The sequence below is a fragment of the Sceloporus occidentalis genome, unplaced genomic scaffold, assembly GCF_023333645.1.
Source record: "Sceloporus occidentalis isolate IW3139 unplaced genomic scaffold, rSceOcc1.0.p SCAF_3, whole genome shotgun sequence".
Lineage (NCBI taxonomy): Eukaryota > Metazoa > Chordata > Lepidosauria > Squamata > Phrynosomatidae > Sceloporus > Sceloporus occidentalis.
The window spans coordinates 197,884,736-197,907,663 of record NW_028316983.1 but is presented as its reverse complement, the minus strand read 5'-3'; the positions used below and the strand labels follow the sequence as shown (position 1 = coordinate 197,907,663).

Below are 22,928 nucleotides of genomic sequence, written 5' to 3'. Positions count from 1 at the left end.
ATTACTCTTTTTATTACTGCCCCCAGAATAATCAGCCATGCCAGTGGGAGAATCTGGGACATGCAGTCTGAAAAAGGTATCTTTTCCAAGCTCTGTCAAGGTGTAGAAATTCCAGTCCATCTGCCTTGGTCCAGGCCTCGGAGGTGGAGAACTGCTGGACTTGATGCCATTCCCCACCACCACTCCCTTCTCCTTTTGTGTCGTGTCTTCTTAGATTGTAAGCCTGAGGGCAGAGAACCGTCTAACTAAAAGATTGTATGTACAGCGCTGTGTAAATTTACAGTGCTTTATAAATAAAGGTTAATAATAATAATAATAGAAAGTTATTTGAGGCAAAGTTAGTGACTGCAATCCCTCACTTGCCAGGACCCATAGGGATGCTTCTTTCTGGTGATTCTGGGTCAAACCCTGGCAGAAATAGAAATCAGACATGTCGAGAACATTTCTCTCCTCCTTTCTTTGCCTCAACTTTTGCCAGTGTTTTATCACTGAAAGATAATATTTTTAGTAGTCCAAAGCTTTCTGGTAGTCCAGTTGCTGACTGAAACACTTCTGCTTCTTACTGCATGACTTTACAATGTTTTTGAAACTGAAAATATGTCCAAGTACATGCTCTCTAAAATAAGACCTAAATCAGTGAAGTATTATTCCTACATTTGCTCAGTGACATTTGGAGTAATATTATAAATAGTTCAATGAACAGCTATAATGCATGAAAGGCATTCAGACTAATGTTGACTCAATTGGAGCCAAGAACTACTCCAGATAATTATACCCTCCAACATTTCACAGATGAAAACTGGGGCACATGTGGCCAAGCACCATCAGTGTGTGATCAAAATTGCAAAAGTTATTAATGAAGAAAAATACACACAAGCTAGGAGAGGTTGCAGCAGTTTGATTTTGCCTCAGTTTGCAGGGAAGAACAAGATTCCTCCCTCTCTTCTCCTCTCTAATCCCCTCTCTCACTGAGTTAATTGAATGCAAACTACTTTTGCACTTTGAACTCTTTGTAGTAATTGAAGTAAACTGAGAACACAGACGGAAAATAGAAAGAGGAGAGAGAAACATTTCAAAAACAGCTGAAAAGTAGGATGACAGAAGATTACTTGGAACTGTCCCGGCTAAATTAGGCCAATTGGAAGGCATGTCAGTGGTATTATTTCCTATTTCCAGGTAGTTAAGAAATAGTGACCCCTGTATTGAATGTTATTATTGGAAATTAAGAACAAGCAGCATATTGAGGAGGGAGCAAGCTTGTTTTCTGCTGCTCCGGAGAACACAACACGGAACAATGGATACAAACTGCAGGAAAAGAGATTCCACCTCAACATTAGGAGGAACTTCCTGACAGTAAGGGCTGTTCGACAGTGGAACAAACTCCCTCGGAGTGTAGTGGAGTCTCCTTCCTTGGAGGTCTTTAAGCGGGGGCTGGATGGCCATCTGTCGGGGATGCTTTGACTGAGACTTCCTGCATGGCAGGGGGTTGGACCGGATGGCCCTTGTGGTCTCTTCCAACTCAGTTTTGCCAATTTCTGGGGAATTCCCCAGAATCAGGGGAATTTAATTAATTTATTTCTGGGGATTTTGACTGAATATTCTGGTAAATATTGGGGAATTCCAGGAATTTTGGTAAAACATTCAGGGGAATGTCTTTGAGGCTTGTTGGCAGCATTGCTTTTCTCACCTGTTGTGAGGCAGCAGTACACATGCCCCAGGTTCCCCAAGTATTTGCTCTTTCTCAGGAAAGTTTGCAAATAACTTTAGGCTACTCATGAGAACGCAGTGCTAGCATTGTGTCAAGACTTGTTCTTGCTTGTCAGAATTTGCTTCTCTCCTGTGGTTTAAACATGACCTAATCTACCTGAAACAGAGAAGACTCCTAAAATAAAAAGATGCAAACACATCATCATGCCATCATCATCTTTACTTGCAGTCACTTTGTTTGGGATTAGAATCTGCTAATTAGTGAGCGACATGAAACCAAGGGAAGGGAGATCCCCTCAGGAAAGGAAAAGTGAGCCAAGGTTTTCAGGCTCTGAACAGAAAACGGTGATTACAACCTAATGGTTGCAACAGTGTTTCAGTTGTAAGTTTACAAGAACAGGGATCAGGAAGGATGCTTCTTGCAGAGATTAGCACAGCAAAAGGATTTGCTATACAGATGGAAGCAGGATGGCCAGTTAGAATCAGAGACGTCACCTCTGACATTCCAGGCCTTTTTATATAGGCTTTGGGTGGGGAAAATTCTCCCAAATTTGCTGGTATTCTTTCCTGACTAGATGACTTTTTTGCCAACAGGTGGGGAAAGTGCATAAGATAAAGTTTGTCTAGGGACCACTTGGCTGAGTGGGCGAACAGGATGGTCATACTGTAAAAAATTGGCAGTGTGTTGCAAAAGACTCTCTGTTCTGTTTCTTGTCATTTATTACTGTTTTACTACTGCTAAGTACTGTGTGTATCTGCGCCTGGAGAATTTAGTTATGGCCAATGCACTAAACCAAGCTTTAACCATTTTGAATTTTTATTGTAATTTTTTTTAAAAAATGCTTTTCATCCTTGGGTCCTGAGTCCTGGGAGAAAGGCAGAGTACAAAATGGAGTACAGATCAGTGGTTCTCAGCCTTTGGTCTTCTAGATATTTGAGACTTCAACTCCCAGAATTCCTGGACAGTGAGCAGCCTCACTGGGACTTCTGGGAATTGAAGTCCAAAACGTTTGGAGCCCTCAAAGGTTGAGAAACACTGGACTGTAGACAGACATATAAGTAAACATTTATCTTCCTCTTTGTCTGTTTTTAAAGAGACAAGTTCCTGGCCTCCCTCCCACTCTGGCCTCTTTTCTCCCTCCTTCCTTAGGCTGCAGAGCGACCCAAAACAAAACAAAAAACTGCCTCAGGAACGAGGGAGTCCCTATTGGCCGCCGAGTTCTGACGTCACCCTCTATTCATGCTTCTCATTGGCCGCCGAGTTGCGGGGCGGAACCTCTGGCTATTGAGTGGCCAGGGAGCCCATTCGTAAAGCAAAGAAGAAAAAAGGGGCGTGGCCTCTGGGTATTGCGTGGCCCTGGCGCCCATTCCTAAAGCGAGGGGAAAAGGGGGCGTGGCTTCTTCCCCTCCCTCACGTGACCCAGTGTTTACATCCTCTCAGCTGTTCCGCTCCTTTCCCTTCCCCCCTCCCTCCCCTCCGAACGTCTCTCGCAGCGACACAAACAACAAGTCGGCGCTGGCGATAGCGTGGGAAGGAGGAGAGAGAGAAAGAGCGCAGGGACGGCGGGTGGCGGGTTTCCTTCCTTCCTTCCTTCCTCCGCCAGCTGAGTCTGAAAACCCACCGCCCCCATTTTGTCTCTGAAGAAAGGGGAGAAGGGTCTTTTGTTGCGGTTCCTCAGTCTCTCTCTCTCTCTCTCGAACTTAACTCAGAGGAGGACGATTGTTGGGGGAGGAGGAGGAACAAAACCCAAGGTGAGTGGCTCGCGCAGGGGGAGGGGACGGCGGTTGGGGAAGGGGCAGCTCAGCCAACGGCCAGTCAGTCAGTCAGTGAGTGTGTGTGTGAGTGTGGGAGGGGCGAGGCGGAGCGGGAGCGCGCGCTGGCGGTGACGTCACGGCCGCGTGCGCAACGTCCCAGGAAGGAAAAAACAAGGGTCTGGCGGCCCTGAGTGGCCTTCCCCAGGGCCAACAGCGCCCCCATCACAATAACATCGTCGCTAGGCCGGGGGGAAGCAGAAGAGCAGCCCGCCCTTCCCTTTGTTTCGTCAAGCAAACAAAACAGCGAACCAAAAGGGAATCAGATCTCAGGGGGCAGAAAAGAGGAGAGGGGTCCAAAGCACACTGCAGAAACAATCCGCTTTGATACCGCTTTAGCCGCCCTGGGTCAGTGCTGGGGAATCCTGGGGATCGTAGTCTATTGTGGCACCAGAGCTCTACGGCTCAATGCCTCGCAAACACCACAGTTCCCAGAGTTCCCTAGCATTGGCCCAGGGCAGGTCAAGCGGGCTCAAAACGGATTGTTTCTGCAGCGTGTTTTGGATGAGAGAGAGAGAGAGAGAGTGTTCCTTCTGGGAGAAAGGCGGCGTACAAGTAAATAACATGAGCGTAGAGTATGTATGAACGACTTGTGCTTTCTCTCCCCTCGCCTTTAGAGGATTCAGGAGGCGCTCCTGAGCTTGGTGCCCTGGAGGCCTGCTTTGGGGCCTTCCCTTCTTCGCCTTGACGGCCTGCCAAAGAGGGCGAGCCTTTAACCGGAGCCCCGCAGCAACAAAGGAGGGCGACAGCCATGAAAGGCCTCTCTCTCTCTCTCTCTCTCAGTGTGTCTGAGGAAGAAAACGCAGAGCTCCTCTTTGACCTCCAGGTACAAGGCTGGATCCCACAGGTCTCTGAATACTCACTGAAGCGTCTGGAGCCTGAGTGTCATTTATCCTATCAAGGGGACACCCCACCCTCCACCGCCTCCAGGTCACTTTGGGCCTTCCTGACTCATAGAATCAGAAGGGACCGCAAGGGCCCTCCAGTCCAACCCCCTTCTGCCATGCAGGAACTCTCACTCAAAGCATCCCCATTGACAGATGGACACCCAGACTCTGCTTAAAGGCCTCCATGGAGGACACCCCACTACATTCCGACGGATTGTGTTCGTTCCACTGTTGAACGGCTCTTACTGTTTGGCCAAAGGAGCCCTGATGAAATGTGCTCCACAGGAGCTTTTGCAGCTCTGTTGTGCTGGTTGCGAGAGAGAGAAGAGTGTGGCGGCTCCTCCTCCTCTTTCAAGAGCTTGTCACATTTCCCTTCTGTTTACACTGGAGGCTCTGCATTGATCCCTAACTGCAGGAGAGCCACTTGCTGTTGAGTCGTCTCTATTTTGGCTGCTCAAGGGGAAGGGGGAGGGGGAGGGGGAGGGCTGCCTCTGCCTGCCTGTGTTGCGCAGAAGCATTTGGCTTCCCTTTATGGGGAACAGTGAGGCTCTGTGGGACTTGTTAGTTGCTTCTGCCATGTTGAGGAGGGGTGGGTCTTCTATTTATTTTGATGAACATAACAAGCAGCAGGGCCCAGGCCTGGGGTTCTGTCATCTCTTCATGATACACAAAAAAGTATAGGGCGCCTAACAATACTCTCTGACCTTAAGGGGAAGTAAACAAGGCTTTGGTTGTGTCTTCCTGCATGGCAGGAGGTTGGACTGAATGGTCCTTGTGGTCTCTTCCAACTCTATGATTCTATATTATGAAAGGGAAACCAGGAATCATGAATTTGCCTGTTCCTCCCCAGCTTTTCATTTTCCTTTCTTCTGTTGTGGCCTGTCCCCCCCCCCCCCAAACTTAATTGGCTTATCTTGACTCAGTCATTTGGCAGAATTAAGTGTACACTTCTGTCGTTTAAGTGGGACTATATCTCAGTTTCATCCAAACATAGGTACACATTTTTCCTGCCTCATACACAATGTGTCAAAGTGGAATGTTGTTTACCAGAATTGGCAAATCCATAATCTCATCCCAGGAAAAAAGTGGAATATAAGTATAAATATATCAATAGATACATGATAAATAATCCAGCCAAAATAAAATGTCCAGCAATTTTACTGAGGCCCCATTCATACTTATTATTATAGCAGGAGTGTTGTGGTCATGTGGAGGTGACCTTATTGTGCAAAGATGGAAACTGGGACATAAAGTACGGTAGCTGTACATAATGTGACTCAAGGTAAACGCATTAATATTTGTTATACTCTAGACAGGTTAGAGTCTTGAAAGCCCTAGAAGGAAGAAAACTCATAGAAGCTTGGAGGGAGATTCCCTTTGCCTTCCCAAAGGCATGAAATAGGGAAACAGGTCAGTCCAGAAAACTTAAGAGTTGGGAAGAAGGAGTCATATGAGTTATTTCAAGGAAATAAGTAGACTGTATTCTATGGAGGTGTTTGTAAATAGCCAGTTCAAACTGCAGAGATCTTCAGCCAAAGATCAAGAAAACAGTAATTTTAATGTTAACATGATATGGCCTTTGGAAAACAAAGATAATACTGAAGTTTTTGTTCTAAACTAAAATCTCTCTTGTTACTATAGAGTGGATGATTTCTATTTTCATTTACATTTATTTTCCAAAGTGATTAAAAACTAAGATTTACTTAGACACCTTTGGTTTCAATCATATGATGATAATAATAATAAGTTTTATTTATAAACCGCTATTCCGTGTTGATCATAGCGGTGTACAGGTAAAAATTGCAATATCAAATACAAAATACAGGATGAAAATTGTAATACATAAATAAAACTTCAATAAAAACATTTCAAAATACAGATTAAAACCATACATCAAATCCAGGCCAGCTAAATGTGCTCGATAATGCTGTACATATAGGGGGGAGTCTTATATCATCGAGGAGCATCGGGGAGCATATGATGGTTGTCCTTGGACTAAGTCTCACTGAACTCTGTGGCATTTCTGATACATACAGGATTGTACAGTGAGAACAAAGCAAGTTCCCAGTTCCCACATCATCTGTATTGGCAACTGTTGTTTGAATAATAACATTTAGATTTAAATTTTTATTAGTTATTAAAAATTGTTAATTTTATCAATAGGTGAAGCATATACTTAAAACTGTACAGAGACTAAAAGATAGAGCCTTCCTACAGGATCAGAATCTGTTAGATACAACTGTAAAACTGGGGGGAGGAGATGAATGAACCTATACATTACATTGGCTTTATAGCTAAGAACTGAAACTGGGTGAGCTGGCCTTGATCCAAATTGGAGACCTTGGTCTTGTCTGTATTGGGGCAGCCTGGAGTACCCTGGCCTCAGAGCTGTCCCTGCCTTCCCCTGCTACCTGGCTTTCCATTTCTGTGCCAGGGCACCTGTCTACAAAGGTGTCCTGCTAACCCTCCAGGTTCATCTTCTACCGCAGGCTGCTCTCTTCTGAGGGTAGAACAAAGTGCTCAGTGATGATCACATGGCTGGGTGTCTCATTCTGACCTCAGAGGGAGCAACCGGGATGTCCATGCAAACAGCCATCCTGGGTGTGGAAACAGAGGATTCCGGATCTTCCCAAAAGATCTAGAATAAGAAGTACAGTGGTACCCCGGGATACGAATGCGCCGCCTTACGAAATTTCCGGGTTACGAAAAAAATCCATTGAAAAAAACATTTCCGGGTTACGAAGGTTATTTCGGGTTACGAAAAAAAATTTGGTGCTTTTCGGCGCTTTTTCGCACGAAATCGCGGCTTTCGCTATTAGCGCCTATGGCTTTTTCGGCTAGCGAAAGTTTCCAGGTTACGAACGCGGCGGCGGAACGAATTAAATTCGTAACCCGGGGTACCACTGTATGCCATTTTATTGCACGTTAAGGGTGCTGTAGCCTGGTTCTGGTTCCCAGCATGTTGAATATTGTGTGGGTTGTTCACACCAGAGCCAGGGTTTGGATCATGCATCATCCAAACAGTATGCTGCCAGAACATGATGCTTCCTTTTGGCCAGTGCAGACAAATTGAAGTACCCATTGAGAAATAATGACTACGGCCCTGTACAGACTGGCCTGAAAGGCCAGCCTGGGAGTGGAGTCAGGGCACTACCCACAGGGTGCCATGACGCTGGGCGCTGCTGCACATAGCATGTGGCGTCATAGTGCTCCTCTGGCATTACGTCCATATGACACATCACCGAAGGAGCGCCGTATAGCTGTGCTGCCATGGCTATGGTGCCCTTTCAGGGGTGCAAAAAGGAGCCACCTTTTGCAGCTCCTTTTCACACTCTTGAAAGGCTGGATAGGAGCTGTGAGGTGTGGTTGCTGCAGCCCTGATCCGGCTAGGAAAGGGATGGTGTTATGCTGCACTTTTGGGGCATTCTGTCAAGCCCCTAAATTCAGTCTTTGTTCAAATTTATTTTCCAATTGTAGTATTATTCATGCAGTAGTGTCTCTGTCCTCCTGTATACTAAGATGAAATGAGTTTTGCCCCATTCACAGGTACACTGTTTATCTCGGCTACAGCACAAAAAGTTGTTGCCTTTTAATTATGTTTAAAGTAGAGTTATTTTCTTTAGTAAATTCTGTAATACATGCTGCTTACTAGCCTATAGCTGATGCTGTGAACTCAGAAATGTTCTTTGTGTGAGTATTCACTAGCTTTTATTTATAATATTTTATAAATTCTGTGGGCAAAATAAGAATTGGGAAAAGCTGTGAGAGCACCCATTCATTCACACAGGCATTGCCCATATAGCATTTTTCACCTTATTCAAGCAAATGCATTGTATCTGCCCCTTTTTCCATGTTGCAAGGAGGGGAAGCTACACCACCAAAACAGGGGTGAAGAGTAAGAAGGCGATCAGTCTTTCAGCCATTACTTGTCAGGGCACGGTTAACACTAATTCTGTGCACCTGAAAAGCGCAGATGATGACTATGTTCTCTGTTGGAAGATGGCTAATTGAAGCATACTTGCTATCTACCAAGAGCTCTGTTGTCTGAAGGATCCTTTCTGGAGGGTGGCATTCCTTCTAGTTATTGTTTAGATTGGAGATGTTTTATTTTTTCCTATTCAAGTGAATGTAGACATTGTGGCGCTTACTTGAACAGCTGATAATAAATCAATCCTGCAAAAATAAATGAAATTATGAGAAAGCTGACAACCCACCTGGGATTCTTAAGGCAACAGAGTGGTTGGTGGTAGATAGGCTTTTCTTCACTCCATCTGCTTTTTGGAAAGACGTTCACTGATCAATGCAAAGAATGGCTCCTGTTTAAGCATACACTTTGCTGTAGTTATAATTGTAAATCACCCATTCCTCATCCATCTTCTGTGGTTTATGTCAGCTTGTGTTGTGTGGGACCTTTTATTCAGAATACTACTTGTTTAATGTCTGTTCTTTGACCCCTTCTTGATGTTATATGTGAGCATACTGGCTCTATGATAGCATTTGATCACTAGGAACTGTTGCTTAGGCCTTGAGTGGCAGGGAACTGACAGTTGGGAGACTGTTTTCCATTTTGTCACGTTATTAGGCTGTATATTTGACGCTTATTTTTTTTTTCAGGACCAGATTGTGTTGCAATGAAGAGCAGTCACTCCTGCCATTTCACACCTCAGATAGATTGTAAAATGTATTCTGCTTCATGTTTGGTTCTGTTTTGTCTCCCTAGTCAAGTATTTTCTGGAACCTTTCGCTTGTCTATTGAAAATTTACCTATGTCTGAAATTGTGTCGTATTTGGATACTCTGGAATCATCTTCTGTATGTTTACATAAGGCCTTCATTTTAATGGTGTGGCTAGTATGTCTGCTCTTGCGTTGGAGCTTACATCAGTGGAACTATGTGGAATTTTAAGCTTTTCAAATAGTAGGGCCAGAAAAAGAAAGAAACACCACAGACTATACAGCAGAGATAACCAGTCTGGACAACCTAGCAGCTCTGTGGCTGCTTAGAATTCAGTACTGTGTTTCTGTTTGTGAACTCACACAAAACATATTCAAACATTAAAGTACAGTTAGAGGAGAAACAGAATTTAAAACACATTACTAAAAAAAAATGCATCACTTACCTTTTAGTATATTCCTTCTTCAGCAACTGGTCAGTTACCAAAATGTATCTGAATAAAAAGGTTTTTGCCTTTCAGTGAAAGGACAAAAAGGAGGGGGCCAACGTAACTTTCCGTATTAGGGAGTTCTTGTGTCTGGGAGAGGCCCTGAGGGGACAAGAAGAGGTTTGTTCACATGTCACATTCAATTGAGTTACAGTTTGTGCACTTGTGTATACACATTGAAGATCTGTATACACATGTTATTTACACATAATATTTAGCATGGGTACAGTATATGCAGGCAGCTGATCTGAGTACAGTTCTTCATATTTAATAATGGCACATTGGAATGTATCTACATGTGATGGAATGCACTTGTGTTTATAGAAGGGTTTCTGGGACTCAGTAAACCCACTGAGTTTACTGGGACTGTTTTTTGATAAAGCTGTCCATTTTAAAATATATGGTGAATGCACAAAAATTTTAGCTTCTGCTGTAACCTTTCGCACGTACATAACTGTTAGCCAGAGCAAAAAAAAATACATCATATTTCCACTTACCAGTTGATGCTGTCCCATTGGGAGATGATGTTTCTGTTTTTATAGAAACTTATCCATCCTTGGGAGTGGAAAGATGTGTGTCTTTCACTTGTTTCTGAGCGCCATCTCTCAACATTGCACATATTGCCTGCTTTGACTAATGCTGATGGTAGTTATATTCCAACAACATCTGTAGGGATTCATGTTGCCCACCACTCAGAGACCATTTTTCACAACTCAGTGCTAAAAGGGCTTGGCAGCACAGAGAGAATCAGTATCTGATATGCTAATATTGAAGTATTATGAGCTCAAAGTAACAGTAGTACTGTAACAACTTTAAACAGCATACAAGGTACTGCTTTTTTTCTTTCTTTCAGACAATAGGAGCCTCTATTCTTTTTCTTAATGAGAGGAACAGATTCTCTGCAGTTAAACTGTTTAGGGTGGAAAGAATATTTAAAAATATTCAAAAATTGTTGAAAAATTATTGTTTTTTGAGTGTTAAGAAACTTAGATGAAAACAGTCCTGTACTGACAAGAATCTTTGTAGTCCAGGACTTATTTTGTGCAAAATTCACACACTGTATTTTCTTTGCAGGATATATTTTTAAGGAAAAATAATATTTCCTATGCAGAAAAGGCTGTAACCTGTACAGAAAAGGCTGTAATTGGGGTTTTATTCTGTGCAAAATGTGCACATAGATAATTTGCATACATGACAGCATTTTCTGTCCAGAAAATAATACATATATACTGGACTTTTATTTTCTGTGCAGCAAATGTTATTTCCAAAAATAACCACTTGCAAAATAACCACTGCAAATTTTGCTCTGAACTTGTCCTGAATTGCAAATAGGCTTGCAAACTGCATGGTTTTCAAAGATTTTCTCGTTCTGGAAGAAAAATTGCTAAAATTACTTGTTGCTTCCTTCTAGATGAAACCTAGTGGAGAACGTCGCCCCTATTTGTGGGTGGCTACTGGTGCTGGCAAATCAGCTTGGAGATCTTTACTTCATTTGGCTGAGAATATCCTTCAGACTGAAAAAGTTGGCCATTTACGAGTCATACAAGTAGACAAGCATGGTGCACAGTGATCCCTCCACATTCACTGTGAAGGAATCCCCATGAATGTGGAAAAAACATAAATAAAAAAGACACTATTCTTTTTACCTAAGAGAACCTCTCTAGGAATTTCCAGGTCCTCCAGTGCAACTCTATGGTCAACACCTTCCAGAAGTTGATTATAGAATCATGCTGGAGGACCTACAAATGCCTAGAGAAGTATTTTCTCTAGTAATCACTTAAATCCTCCAGCACAACTCTGTGGTCAACTTCCAGCAGAATTGTACTGGAGGACTTAGAGATTCCTAGAGAGAACATATTAATCAAAACCACAAATAACTAAATCTGCAAAAGTCAAAGCCATAAATGTGAAGGACCAACTGTATTTATCTGAGGTCTTTCCATACTGTACAATTGTACTGCCATGCTGCCACTTTAACTATCATTGTTGTATTATAGGGAAGGGCATTTAGAATTCTCAGCCAGAAAGCTGTAGGACCTCACTAGACTACAAGCCCCAGGTTTCCATAGGATATTGTCATCGTAGTTAAAGTGGAATAATCATGCTATAATTGTGTAGTCTGAAAAAATACCTGGATCTTTATTTTTGAAACTTTTGATAACTAATAATATTGATAATGTTTTGTGTTGCATCTAAGTAGAAGTCATTAAAATAATAACATTATTACAGGCTTATTAAGTGCTCTTTTACTGTACTGTCATGCTTGCTTTTCTTTTGTGCATTAAGTTGTTAGTTGAATTCTGAAATTGATTTACCACTATGACTCCTAAATAGCATCCACTTTGTTTTTTTGCATTTTATAATATTTTTAATGTTGAGATTGGTATTATGGGTGTTAATTGTATGTAGAAAACTTGGGCTTGTTTTCTTGATTCTTAAAGTAACCACTCTTGCAAGCATGTTAATGTGCAAGAAAATAAACTGATTAACTGAGGTGGAAGGCATATATGCTTCTTTTCTTGGCTAATCAAGGCATAAGATTTCTCAGTATTTTATGGGGAGGCATGGGAAAATGGGAGTGCTCCTTTCTTCTGCCAGCATCAGTATAACATCCACAGTAGTGTTTACATGGTTACTTGTTTTGCAAAGACTACTACTATTGTAAATGCTAGATAGGAACAAGAATATGTAACATGAAACTAAAATGGGACCAAGCTTTAAATATTGCCAAAACCTTTAAGAAGTTCTGCCAGTAATGCACTGATTTTGGAAGGAGTGTCCCAGCTCATGAAAAATATGTATAGACTTTCAGGGGAAATGTAATCACAAGTGTTCTCAGAATCATAATCTTTTATGTCAGTACTTCTAGGGAGCACTAAAACAATTTAAAACACACGACAGTAACATTGTTAATCATATTTAATGACTTATTTTGTGCAAACCTTTGAACCAAACAGTATCTATGTGATACTGTTGCAGTTCTGCGTCAGGAAAAATGCTTTTGAAGAGTTCATTAATTTTTAGTACAATATCTCCAGACACATACTTCAAAAGAATTTTTATAACATCTATCTTTCAGCTAGTTGGTTCTGTACTCCCCCCACTCCCCCCACCATTTTAGTTGATAGTATAGAGTCAGCAACATCTAATACCAAGCTCTGCAGGTCATCTGCATTGTATTGTTGTAATCTGTTATCCAAAAGCCTTTGAGTGAGATAAGGACAATGTAGTGTTTCCAATTCAAGTACTGAAACACAGTAACTTCTGTTAATCAAATTGAATAATACATTGTTAATGTATATTGTATGTATTCATGTATAAGTCTAGAAATTTTAGTCTGAAGATTGACTCCCAAAATCCTGGGTCGATTTATTCATGGTCAATGTAACTACTGTAGTTTACTGTTATAAAAAAGGAACTATTCCCTCCTCTGAGTAGAGTGGCAAGAGGTGAGAGCTTAGTCCATCCCAGAATACCTAAAAAGAAGCACTGCCCCTCTCCCCGTACAGTCTGTGCTGCAGCACTGTTTCTGACCTTTTTGAATGTCTAGGTGGGAAAAAAGCCTGGTGCATCCCCTCCATAGAGCTCCAAGAGAAACTGAGCTTTGAAAGATTTGAATAAGATGTTTGTGTATGTTTATCAGCTTTTTTGGATTAAAATCAGGCAAAATTATCACATTAAAGCTAAAGGTTATAATGACTGCTAATGTCACCGTTTTCTTTGCTTTACTTTTTCATCCTTTTGACACACATGGATTTTGTTAGCCTGCCAACACTGGTCACCTCCTCCACCTATTCCACAGCCACTATTTACTGTATTTATTTATTTACTTATTATTTATTTCATTTATATGCTGCCTTTCTCCCCGGAGGGACCCAAGGTGGCTGTAGTTCCCTCCTCATCCATCCAGCCTTTATGGTTAGCACAAACAATCATGCCTGCTGGAATTTTGGCATTGTTTTGGCATTGTTTTTCTGTGCTTCATCTGTTTCATCCTTTGTTACATACCCTTAAGTTTTCCAACAGTGAAGTCGGAGCCATCTTTCATAAGGATTGATTCCCCTTGTTTGCTCTAATCAGGTAGGATGTAGAATTCTGGGCATGAACCCTGGGGAATCCATCCCCTTTGTTGCCCAGTCTAGTTCCTGTCTTCACTCCATCAGGTCAGAGAATATTCCCTTAAATTGCCAGAGGACAAAAGGGCTGACTCTGCCCTCAAAAGGTCCTTCGAGGCCTCCTCTATTGCCATCAGAGCCGCCACTTCTACTTCTGTGTTAACCAGGGCTGCTCACCTCTGGGCCAAAGACCTTTTATTAGAGGTTCCTTGGGTCAATACTAAGCTACGCCAAGGAATTAATAAATTATTAAAGGTCTTGGCCATCGCTACTGATTCCTCCCTTGATGTCATTCAGTTTAGTGCCTGTGCCCAGGCAGCTTCTATCCCTGTCAGAAGACATTTTTGGCTAAAAAACTGGCAGGTTGATTCTAGATCTAAACAAAATTTAACTTTGGCTCCCTTTGGGGGTGGCAAGCTATTTCGTGAAGCGTTACAACCTGTCCTTATTGAAACCAAAGATAAAAAAAAGGCTCTCCCTTCCATACCCTGCCAAGAAGACAAAAAATTGTCCCGATAGGGACAATCTTCCTTTTGTTCCTTTCGATCCTCCCATGGGAGGGGCGGCAGAGGTGGCGGACGATAGTGGTGTGATCAGAGATCTTCCTCTAGATCTCAATTCAACAAGTCTTTAGGAAGATCAGCCAACACAAGACAGTCCAATAATTCCAATTCCTCAGGAAAACAACATAATTCATCTACATGACTATCTGGAGCCCAGGGTGGGAGGGAGACTACAGCTTTTTTCTCAGATGTGGTCTCATACTACCTCAGACAGATGGGTCCTCTCCACCCTGTCGTCGGGCTGTCTAATAGAATTTACGCGCCTTCCAAGAGATCATTTCATCGCTTCTCCCAGATCTTGCAGACCTCACAAGCATCAGTTAATGATGGAAGCCATCGACCATCTGATCCAGATCAGAGCAGTAGAACCCGTTCTCTTGTCTCATATCTCATGCGGATCCTACTCCAATCTTTTCATTGTCCCAAAAAGAGACAAATCTTAGAGAGCAGTCCTTAACCTCAAAAGGGTCAACAAATTTGTGGCAAAACGTTGTTTTCAGATGGAAACGCTCAAAACGATAACAGAGTCTCCTTGAAAAGGCGATTTTCTGGCTTTTCTGGACTTGATAGAAGTTTATTTGCATATTCCGATACATCCAGACCACCGCAGATGTTTACGTTTTTGTTAGCACAACAGAAATCTTCAATACAAGGCTCTCCCGTTTGGTCTTTCATCCGCTCCAAAGATATTTACCAAAATCATGGTGGCCCTGGTGGCCCATTGGCGGCTCCAGGGCCTTCGCATCTTTCCTTATTTGGACGACATCCTGATTGCTTCATCGTCTCCACAACAGGGAGTGGAAGATGTCAGTTTCCTTCTTTCATATTTACGTCTCCATGGTTTTCAGGTAAATCTTGCGAAGAGCCACCTTGGTCCTTCTCAAATCACCCAACACCTTGGAGTCATCATAGACATCAAAAGCTGCTTGTTATATCTCCCGCCAGAGAGAATCAAGAGCATTCAAGATATCATCAAGTCAATAAACAAAAGTCCCTCAACAAATCTTCATCTTTTGGCAAGGTCTAATGATTGCAGCATCTCAGTGTGTTCATTGGACTCGTTTCCACTCCCGCAAGTTACAATGGTTGATTCTGCCACACCAGAAGTCTATAACTCACCAAATTCACAAACAGATTCCAGTCCCCCACAGAGTCAAACAGTCCCTAACATGGACGACATCTCAGCACATCCGGTGAGGACTCTCGTTTCAAACCCCTCCACCAGTTATGATCACAGCTGACACCACCCTGAGGGGTTGGGGGGGCCACCCTGGACAATCTCTGCTCAGTGATGATGGAACCATTCCGAAAAAACTCACAGCATAAACTGGCTCGAACTGAGGGTGGTAAGACTGGCGCTCTTGGCCTTTGCTCAACACATAAAAAACAAAACAGTTCTGATCCACATAGACAACATGACAACAAAAGCACATCTAAACCAACCAGGGGGGACCAGGTCGTTGTCGCTAATGAAGGAAACATCCATTCTCCTTCAATGGGTGGAAGTCAACCTGTTGTCCATCAAGGCAGAACACATAAAAGGAAATCTAAACGCAAGGTCTGATTGGTTGAGCAGGTCAGACATAAACCAAGCGGAGTGGCACCTCCACCCAGAGATGTTCACCCTCATAACTCAAAGGTTTGGGACGCCATTAGTCGATCTATTTGCTTCCCCAGTAAACAACCTAGTCCCCAGGTTCTCTTCAGGGTTCCGACTCAGGGAGCAGAACAGATGGACGCTCTCCACTCCCCTTGGCCAAGAGGTCTTCTTTATGCATTTCCAGTGATGGCAGTGTTATCCTGATGCCTCCAAAAGCTAAGAAGCGAAAGGTCTACGATCATTCTCGTGGCTCCTCATTGGCCAAAAGGGTGTGGTTTCCAGAGATATCTCAACTGGCTTAGGACCACTTCTGTCTTCTATTACACAAAGACCTCCTATCACAGGGTCAGATAAATTATCCAGACCTGGACTGGCTAAACCTATATGCGTGGAAATTGAAAGGTGTCTGTTAATAAAAGATGGTCTTTCTCCCCGGGTGGTTGGAACTATCATTCAGTCTCGTAGGGATTCTACTCGTAGGATTTACAAATATTCTTATCGATCTTTTTCCGACTGGTGTGTCTCCAACAGTACCTCAGCCTCATCGGTTTCAGTTGACACCCTCCTCCTATACCTTCAGGATGGCCTCGACAAGGGGCTCAGACTTAATACTTTAAAGAGACAGGTTTCTGCTATTACGTCGGCACTCCTGGCAAAAATCAGCATTCAGATTGTCCAACCACAATCTATGTCAAAAGGTTTTTGAGAGCTGCTGCTCTCATTAAACCACCTACAATATATAGATATTCTACTTTTCATAGATCTCAAGAGGTTATTTTACCTTCAGACCCCCAAAAAGAAATTGAAAAGATATAGCATACCCTAGATGTATGCAGGGCCTTATGCATCTATATCAAACGCACCCGTCCTTGGCGCAAATCAGATCATTTATTCATTTGTTTCAGCAATACTTACCTGGAAAAAAGGGTCCCTTCATCTACATTGTCAAGATGGATCCGATCATGTATTTCCAAGTGTTATACAGTTTCAAGAACAACTCTTCAAGGAAGGGTCACTGCTCATTCCACTCATAGTGCTGCCATGTCTGCCACCCTGGCCACAAACACCCTTTTGTCCGATATTTGTAGGGCGGGCACTTGGTCATCTCCTTCTACATTTATCTGTCACTACCGTATTGACACCTTCCAGTTGGCTGAGGATTCTTTTGGTAGACGGATTCTTCAGTCAATTTTATAATTCAGATATTACCTCAGTTTCCCACCCAGTTCAGGGGAGTTTTGGTATGTCCCTTATGAAGGATGGCTCCACCTTCACTGCTGGAAAAACGAACATTAGCTTACTTTGTGAGATGTTTGTTTTAAGCATTGAAGGTGGAGACATCCTGCCCTCCCGAGACTGAAGAGTATATTCCTGATATCGGGATCAGTTATATACTTTAAAGGTTAATGTTATGGGATCTAGGTTTGTTCTTAATTAATATTAGATCCTTTGTTGTTGTTAGCCTTTGATGATTTGTTATTAGACATTCCTCTGCTTGGCTATTCATTGACTGGGCAACAAAGGGGATGGATTCCCCAGGGTTCACGCCCAGAATTCTAGGTCCTACCTGATGGCAGTGAACAGGGGGGACAAACCCTTATGAAGGATTTCTCTGCCTTCAGCACTGAAAACAAACACCTCACAAGTTAAGCCAATGTTCGTTTTTACCTTCAACTTATCCGTGGGTCACATCAAACCCCCTAATTTTGCCCCCAAAATCTGCCCTCAACTTATACATGAGGTTGACTTATAGGCAAGTATATATGGTATATACTAAATTTGTAGAACTGGTTCTGGTTGATACTTTTATTTTAAAAAGACATCTCTTGAGCTTACTGTTGTGCAGGCGTGGGGATAAAAATAAGGAAAACCTATGACCATTTGGGAAGCACGTGGGCCAAAACCCTTTTTTTTCTCCAATTAAGTTGATCCCTGGGACCACAACATTCTTCTCCAGCAAAGGTTTTTATTAATGAGTCAGTCAGAGTTGGCTTCTGATATTGAGCCACAAAATCCATTTGTGCTTTGAGAAGTGGAGGGGTATTCACAAGCTACAGTACATACCTGCTCCTTCAGGAGATGTTTATCAAAAGCTGGTCACTTACTGAATTCCCAGACCCAGGCACTTCCAGTCCACAATGGTTCTGTCTCATTGGGTCTCAGCTTCAGTTTATTTGACCTCATACAGTCCATTACAGCTTTTTGGTGCTCATATAACCTGTTACAATATTTGGGCATCCATATATCCCTGTACTCCTATCCTCACAACGATGTTATGAGGTGAATCATGCTGAGAGTGAGCATTTGACCCAAGATTTCTCTATGAATTTAATGAACAAGTGCAGTTTTGAATCGAGATCAAAGCACAGTTTTCTCTTGTGTATTAAACTACATTGTTGTTTAAAGAAATATTGGGAAATTAAATCTATGCTTCTGCCTTTTTCATTTCCTTTCCCGTAATAGTGAGGTTCCCTGTCTCTTTTACACAGTGATTAGCAATTTGGACTAGCACAGAGAGTGCCTTGCAATGACTATGGCAAATGAGCTTTCATAAATTTTGTCAATCAGATAGAAATGAGAAGTTTAAAAAAATCCATATATGTTTCATAGGACTGCAAATTTATGACCTTCACATGTTTTTCTGTTCAATTTCATCTTAATATAGTCTCTTTGGGTTTCTGAATCTCTTAAATAATTGTGAGTAAACAACATGAAAACTAGAAGTGTGTGACCAAACATTTGCATGTTTAGTTTTTTTATTTGTGGGTAGAGATACACAGCACCCGTGCAGAGATAGAGGAGGACCCCACAACTAAAGGAGTGACTGAAGGAGAATGAGCTTGTCAGTGACAGCATATCCTATCTGCCACTTCTTCCTTTTTTCTAGGACTCTTTCACTGTCTCAAGAGCGAGTTGCCTCTTCGAAGGACTGAGACCCAGTTTTCAGCATATTCCCCAGCTGGATTGTGTTAGCTCCATGGGCTATGGAATATAAATAGGACTCCTGCTATGGTGTGTATGTGTGGCATGAAGGCCTGTACTGCTGTTTGCAGGAAAGAAAACCCTGCTTGTTTACAATCATTGATTTGTCAGGCTAAATAATAGACTATTTTTGTGTGGCAGGTAGATGTTCTGCCAACAAAGGGAGGGAGGTAATGGTACTTGGGGAGAAGGCATTGAAGTTGAACAGGATAGTGGAAAATGGGAAACAGTTGCACTGCCCTGGGGGTAGAGTTTATGATAGGATGCTAGCCACCTTCCGAACTGTCATTCATACCAAATGATCTGGATAGCCATGTCAGCAGCCCCCTGCTGCTGCTTAATGTCAGGTTGGTGAATGGTAAAACAGCTGCCATTCCAGATTTGATCTTGCATAAATATGCTGACCTGGCATATATTACAGAGACCTTGTTGGATGAAATGAACAAGATGGAGACTAGAGCAACAGTGGCAGAAAACTCAAGATGTTTAACCAAAAACAGACTGAAATCTATCTGAAGGCCTATGATGGGACAATAAAGGTAACAAAAAAGGTTTTTCTGGCTAAAACAATTGCAGCTACACAGAACCATTCAGCTGAGCTGTTTCGAGTGGTCAGCAATCTGTTATGATCTGGCCAAGAGAAGAATGTAAGCTGCTTCAACAACTCACTGTCAAGAATTTTGTCCACTATTTTGCACATAAAATCACTTGGATTCTCTCTGACTTAGATACGTTTCCAGTGGATGTAACATTGGCTCCGGCTTGCCCAATGTAGATGAATACTTTTCACTTTGTTTTGCCTGAAGGTATCGATAGGATCCTTGGATAGTTGAGAGCGAGCACATGTGTACTAGACCTAGTAAACAGACCAGAGGAAGATTTGCTGAGTTGGTAAGGGAAGTGATTGGTACTTCTTTAAAAAAGGCAGGATCTGAACATGTTTGAAGGAGGCTGTGGTAAGATCTCTTCTGAAAAAAACTTCCTTGATTCCCACATACAGTAACTATAAGCCAGTTTCCAATCTTCCATTTTTGTGCGAGGTACTGGAGCATGCGGTGGCTTCTCAACACCAGGAGTTCCTGGATGAGCTGGATTATATAGATCCATGTCAGTATGGTTTCAGGGCTTGTTATGGGACAGAAACAGCTTTTGTCACCTTGGTGGATGACTTATGTAGGGAACTGGGCAGGGGAAATATCTCCCTGTTGGTTCTGCTGGACCTCTCAGATGTTTTCGATACCACTGACCATAGTACCCTTCTGAGTCACCTCTCTGAGATGAGGCTTGGAGGTAGTGTTCTGTAGTGGCTCTGTACGTTCTTATAGGGGTGCTCTCAGAGGGTGGTGCTGGAGGATTCCTGCTTGACTCCTTGCCCATTGGCTGTGGGATACCTCAGGGTTCAGTGTTGTCCTGTGCTTTTTAACATCTACATGAAACCACTGGAGGAGGTTGTCTGAATTTTTGAAGTCAGGTGTCACCAGTATACTGATGATACCTAGCTCTATCCCTCATTTCCACCTAATTCCAAGGAAGCTGTTCCTATGCTAAACTCGTGCCTTGCAGCTGTAATGTACTGGATGAGGATGAACAAACTGAAGTTTAATCCAGACAAGACAGAGGTGCTCCTGGCTAGTCAGAAGACATATCCAGGAATAGGGATTCATCCTGTGTTAGATAGGGTTGTTGTTGTTTCTTGTGTGCCTTCAAGTCATTTCTGACATGGTGATCCTAAGGTGAACCTATCAAAGGGTTCTTAGGGAAGTTTCTTCAGAAGGGTTTTTCATTGCCATACTCTAAAGCTGAGAGCGTGCCCAGGGTTACCCAGTGCATTTCATGGCTGAGTGGGGATTTGAACCCTGCTTTTCAGAGTCATGATACAATGTTCAAACCACTGCACCATGCTGGCTCCCAGATAATAAATAAATAAATAAATAAATAAATAAAATTAGTTTATTTATACCTCCCGCCTCTCCCACGGATTGAGGCGGGATTACAACCTTAAAAGACACTTAGTACAATTTACAATCAATACAACAATAAAATACTAACACTGAATTTACCAAGAATTCCTGTTAGTTCTCTAAAAATTACGATTCGTCAATTGGCCAACAATCAGAGTCAAGGAAGAACAGTCGTCATAACCTTTTTATATGGAATTCAGTGGATAAGCCTGCTGGAAGAGATCTGTTTTGAGTGCCTTCTTAAAGGCCTCTAAGCTAGTAATGAGACGGATCTCTTCCGGTTGGTCATTCCATAATCTTGGCGCTGCAGCAGTGAATGCCTTATGTGAAGTTGTCATTAGTCTGGTATTATAATATTCTAGTAAGAACTTCCCAGATGTTCCAAGAGTGCGGGGCGGATTATGTAGGGAGAAGCGTTCCCACAAGTAACTCAGGCCCGAGCCATGTAGGGCTTTAAAGGTAATAACCAACACCTTGTATTGCACCCGGAAGCTGTTTGGCAGCCAGTGAAGAGATTTCAGTATTGGTGTTATATGGTCAAACCTAGTTGTTCCGGTGACCAATCTGGCTGCTGCATTTTGAACCAATTGAAGCTTCTGAATTTGGTACAAGGGTAGCCTCAAATAGAGTGCATTGCAGAAATCTACAACAACCTTTATTACAGCCATTTGGCCAGCATTTGCAGAAATCTAACCGAGAGATTACCAGTGCAAGTACTACTGCTTCAAGGTCCTTTTGGTCCAGGTAGGGACGCAGTTGGCGTATCAACCGAAGCTGATACTAAGCACTCCTGGCCGTCACATCTATTTGGGATGTCACTTGGAAGGACGGATCCAGGAGTACTCCCAAACTGAGAACCTCGTCCTTTAGGGGAAGTGTGACCCCATCCAGGACTGGGTGACAAAACTCCATCCCTGGACTTGAGGTAATTATCGCGAGTACCTCTGTTTTCTCTGGATTCAGTCTGAGTTTGTTTTCCCTCATCGAGCCCATTACTGATCCAAGACAGGCATCCAGAGGAGAGATGCCATCCCTAGTCACTGCAATAGTCGAGGACATAGAGAAATAAATTTGGGTGTCATCAGCGTACTGATGACACCGCACCCCATGTCTCCAGATGATCTCTCCCAGCAGCTTCATGTAAATGTTGAAAAGCATGGGGGACAGAATGCCGCCCTCAGGGATGCCAGATGTCAGCTCTCTATTGTAAGAGCAGCTGTCCCTCAGCATCACCATCAGGAATCTGCCCGAGAGGTAGGAATGGAACCACTGGAACGTAGTGCCCCCAATACCTAACTCCCTCAGGCGTTCCAGAAGGATACCATGGTCTATGGTATGGAATGCCGCTGAGATGTCCAAGAGCACCAGCAGGGTCACACTTCCCCTGTCAGTGCCCAGATGGAGATCATCGACTAAGGCGACCATGGCGGTCTCAACTCTGTATCCCGCCCTGAAACCAGTTACACTCCCCCTAAAAACTCAGGTTTGAAGTTTGGGTTACTTCTGGATTCAGCTCTGAGCCTGGATGCCCAGGTTTCAGCAGTGACCAGGAGAGTTTTGCACAGTTAAAACTACTGTGCTAATTGTGTGCATTCTTGGAGAGGTCAGTTTTAGCCATTGTGATACATGCCGTGATTACATCCCAACATACAACTCCCTTGCTGCAACAGCTTCACTAACTGCCAGTCCACCTCCGGGCACAATGCAAAGTGCTGCCTTTGACCTGTAAAGCCCTATACAGCTGGAATTCAGGTTATTTGAAAGGCTGTCTCTGACTTTTAGGCCCATTAAAGTACTGAGATTGTTCTTTCTCTCTGTCCCACCATCCTTTCAAACTCATTTGGTGGGAACAAGGGAAGAGAGTCTTCTTGGTGACTTCCCCAAGGCTCTGAAACTCTCTTCTTTGAGAGGCCAGGATGGGCCAATCCCTGTTCTCCTTACAGTGGCAAGTAAAAACATTTTTGTGCTATCATGCTTTTTCAAACTGACAAAAATTAAGCTTTTAAATGCTGTTCAATTCAGATGTCTTGGTTTGTATATTTTTTATACATTTTTATTTTTTGATGTGTAATGTTAACTTAAAATTGTTTGTTTGTTAGGCGTTATTTTTATACAGTTGGCCCTTCTTATACACAGATTTT

General features: G+C 42.8%; 1 protein-coding gene across 1 annotated transcript in view; it reads left to right on the top strand.

Moving 5' to 3' along the window:
* Positions 1–3,163: 3,163 nt before the first annotated feature.
* PCMTD1 (protein-L-isoaspartate (D-aspartate) O-methyltransferase domain containing 1) overlaps positions 3,164–22,928 on the top strand; it is a 72,620-nt gene continuing 52,855 nt past the window's right edge. Inside the window, exon 1 of the mRNA XM_089517288.1 lies at positions 3,164–3,459. The gene's annotated coding sequence lies outside the window, so the exon portion shown is untranslated. The remainder of the gene's footprint in view (positions 3,460–22,928) is intronic.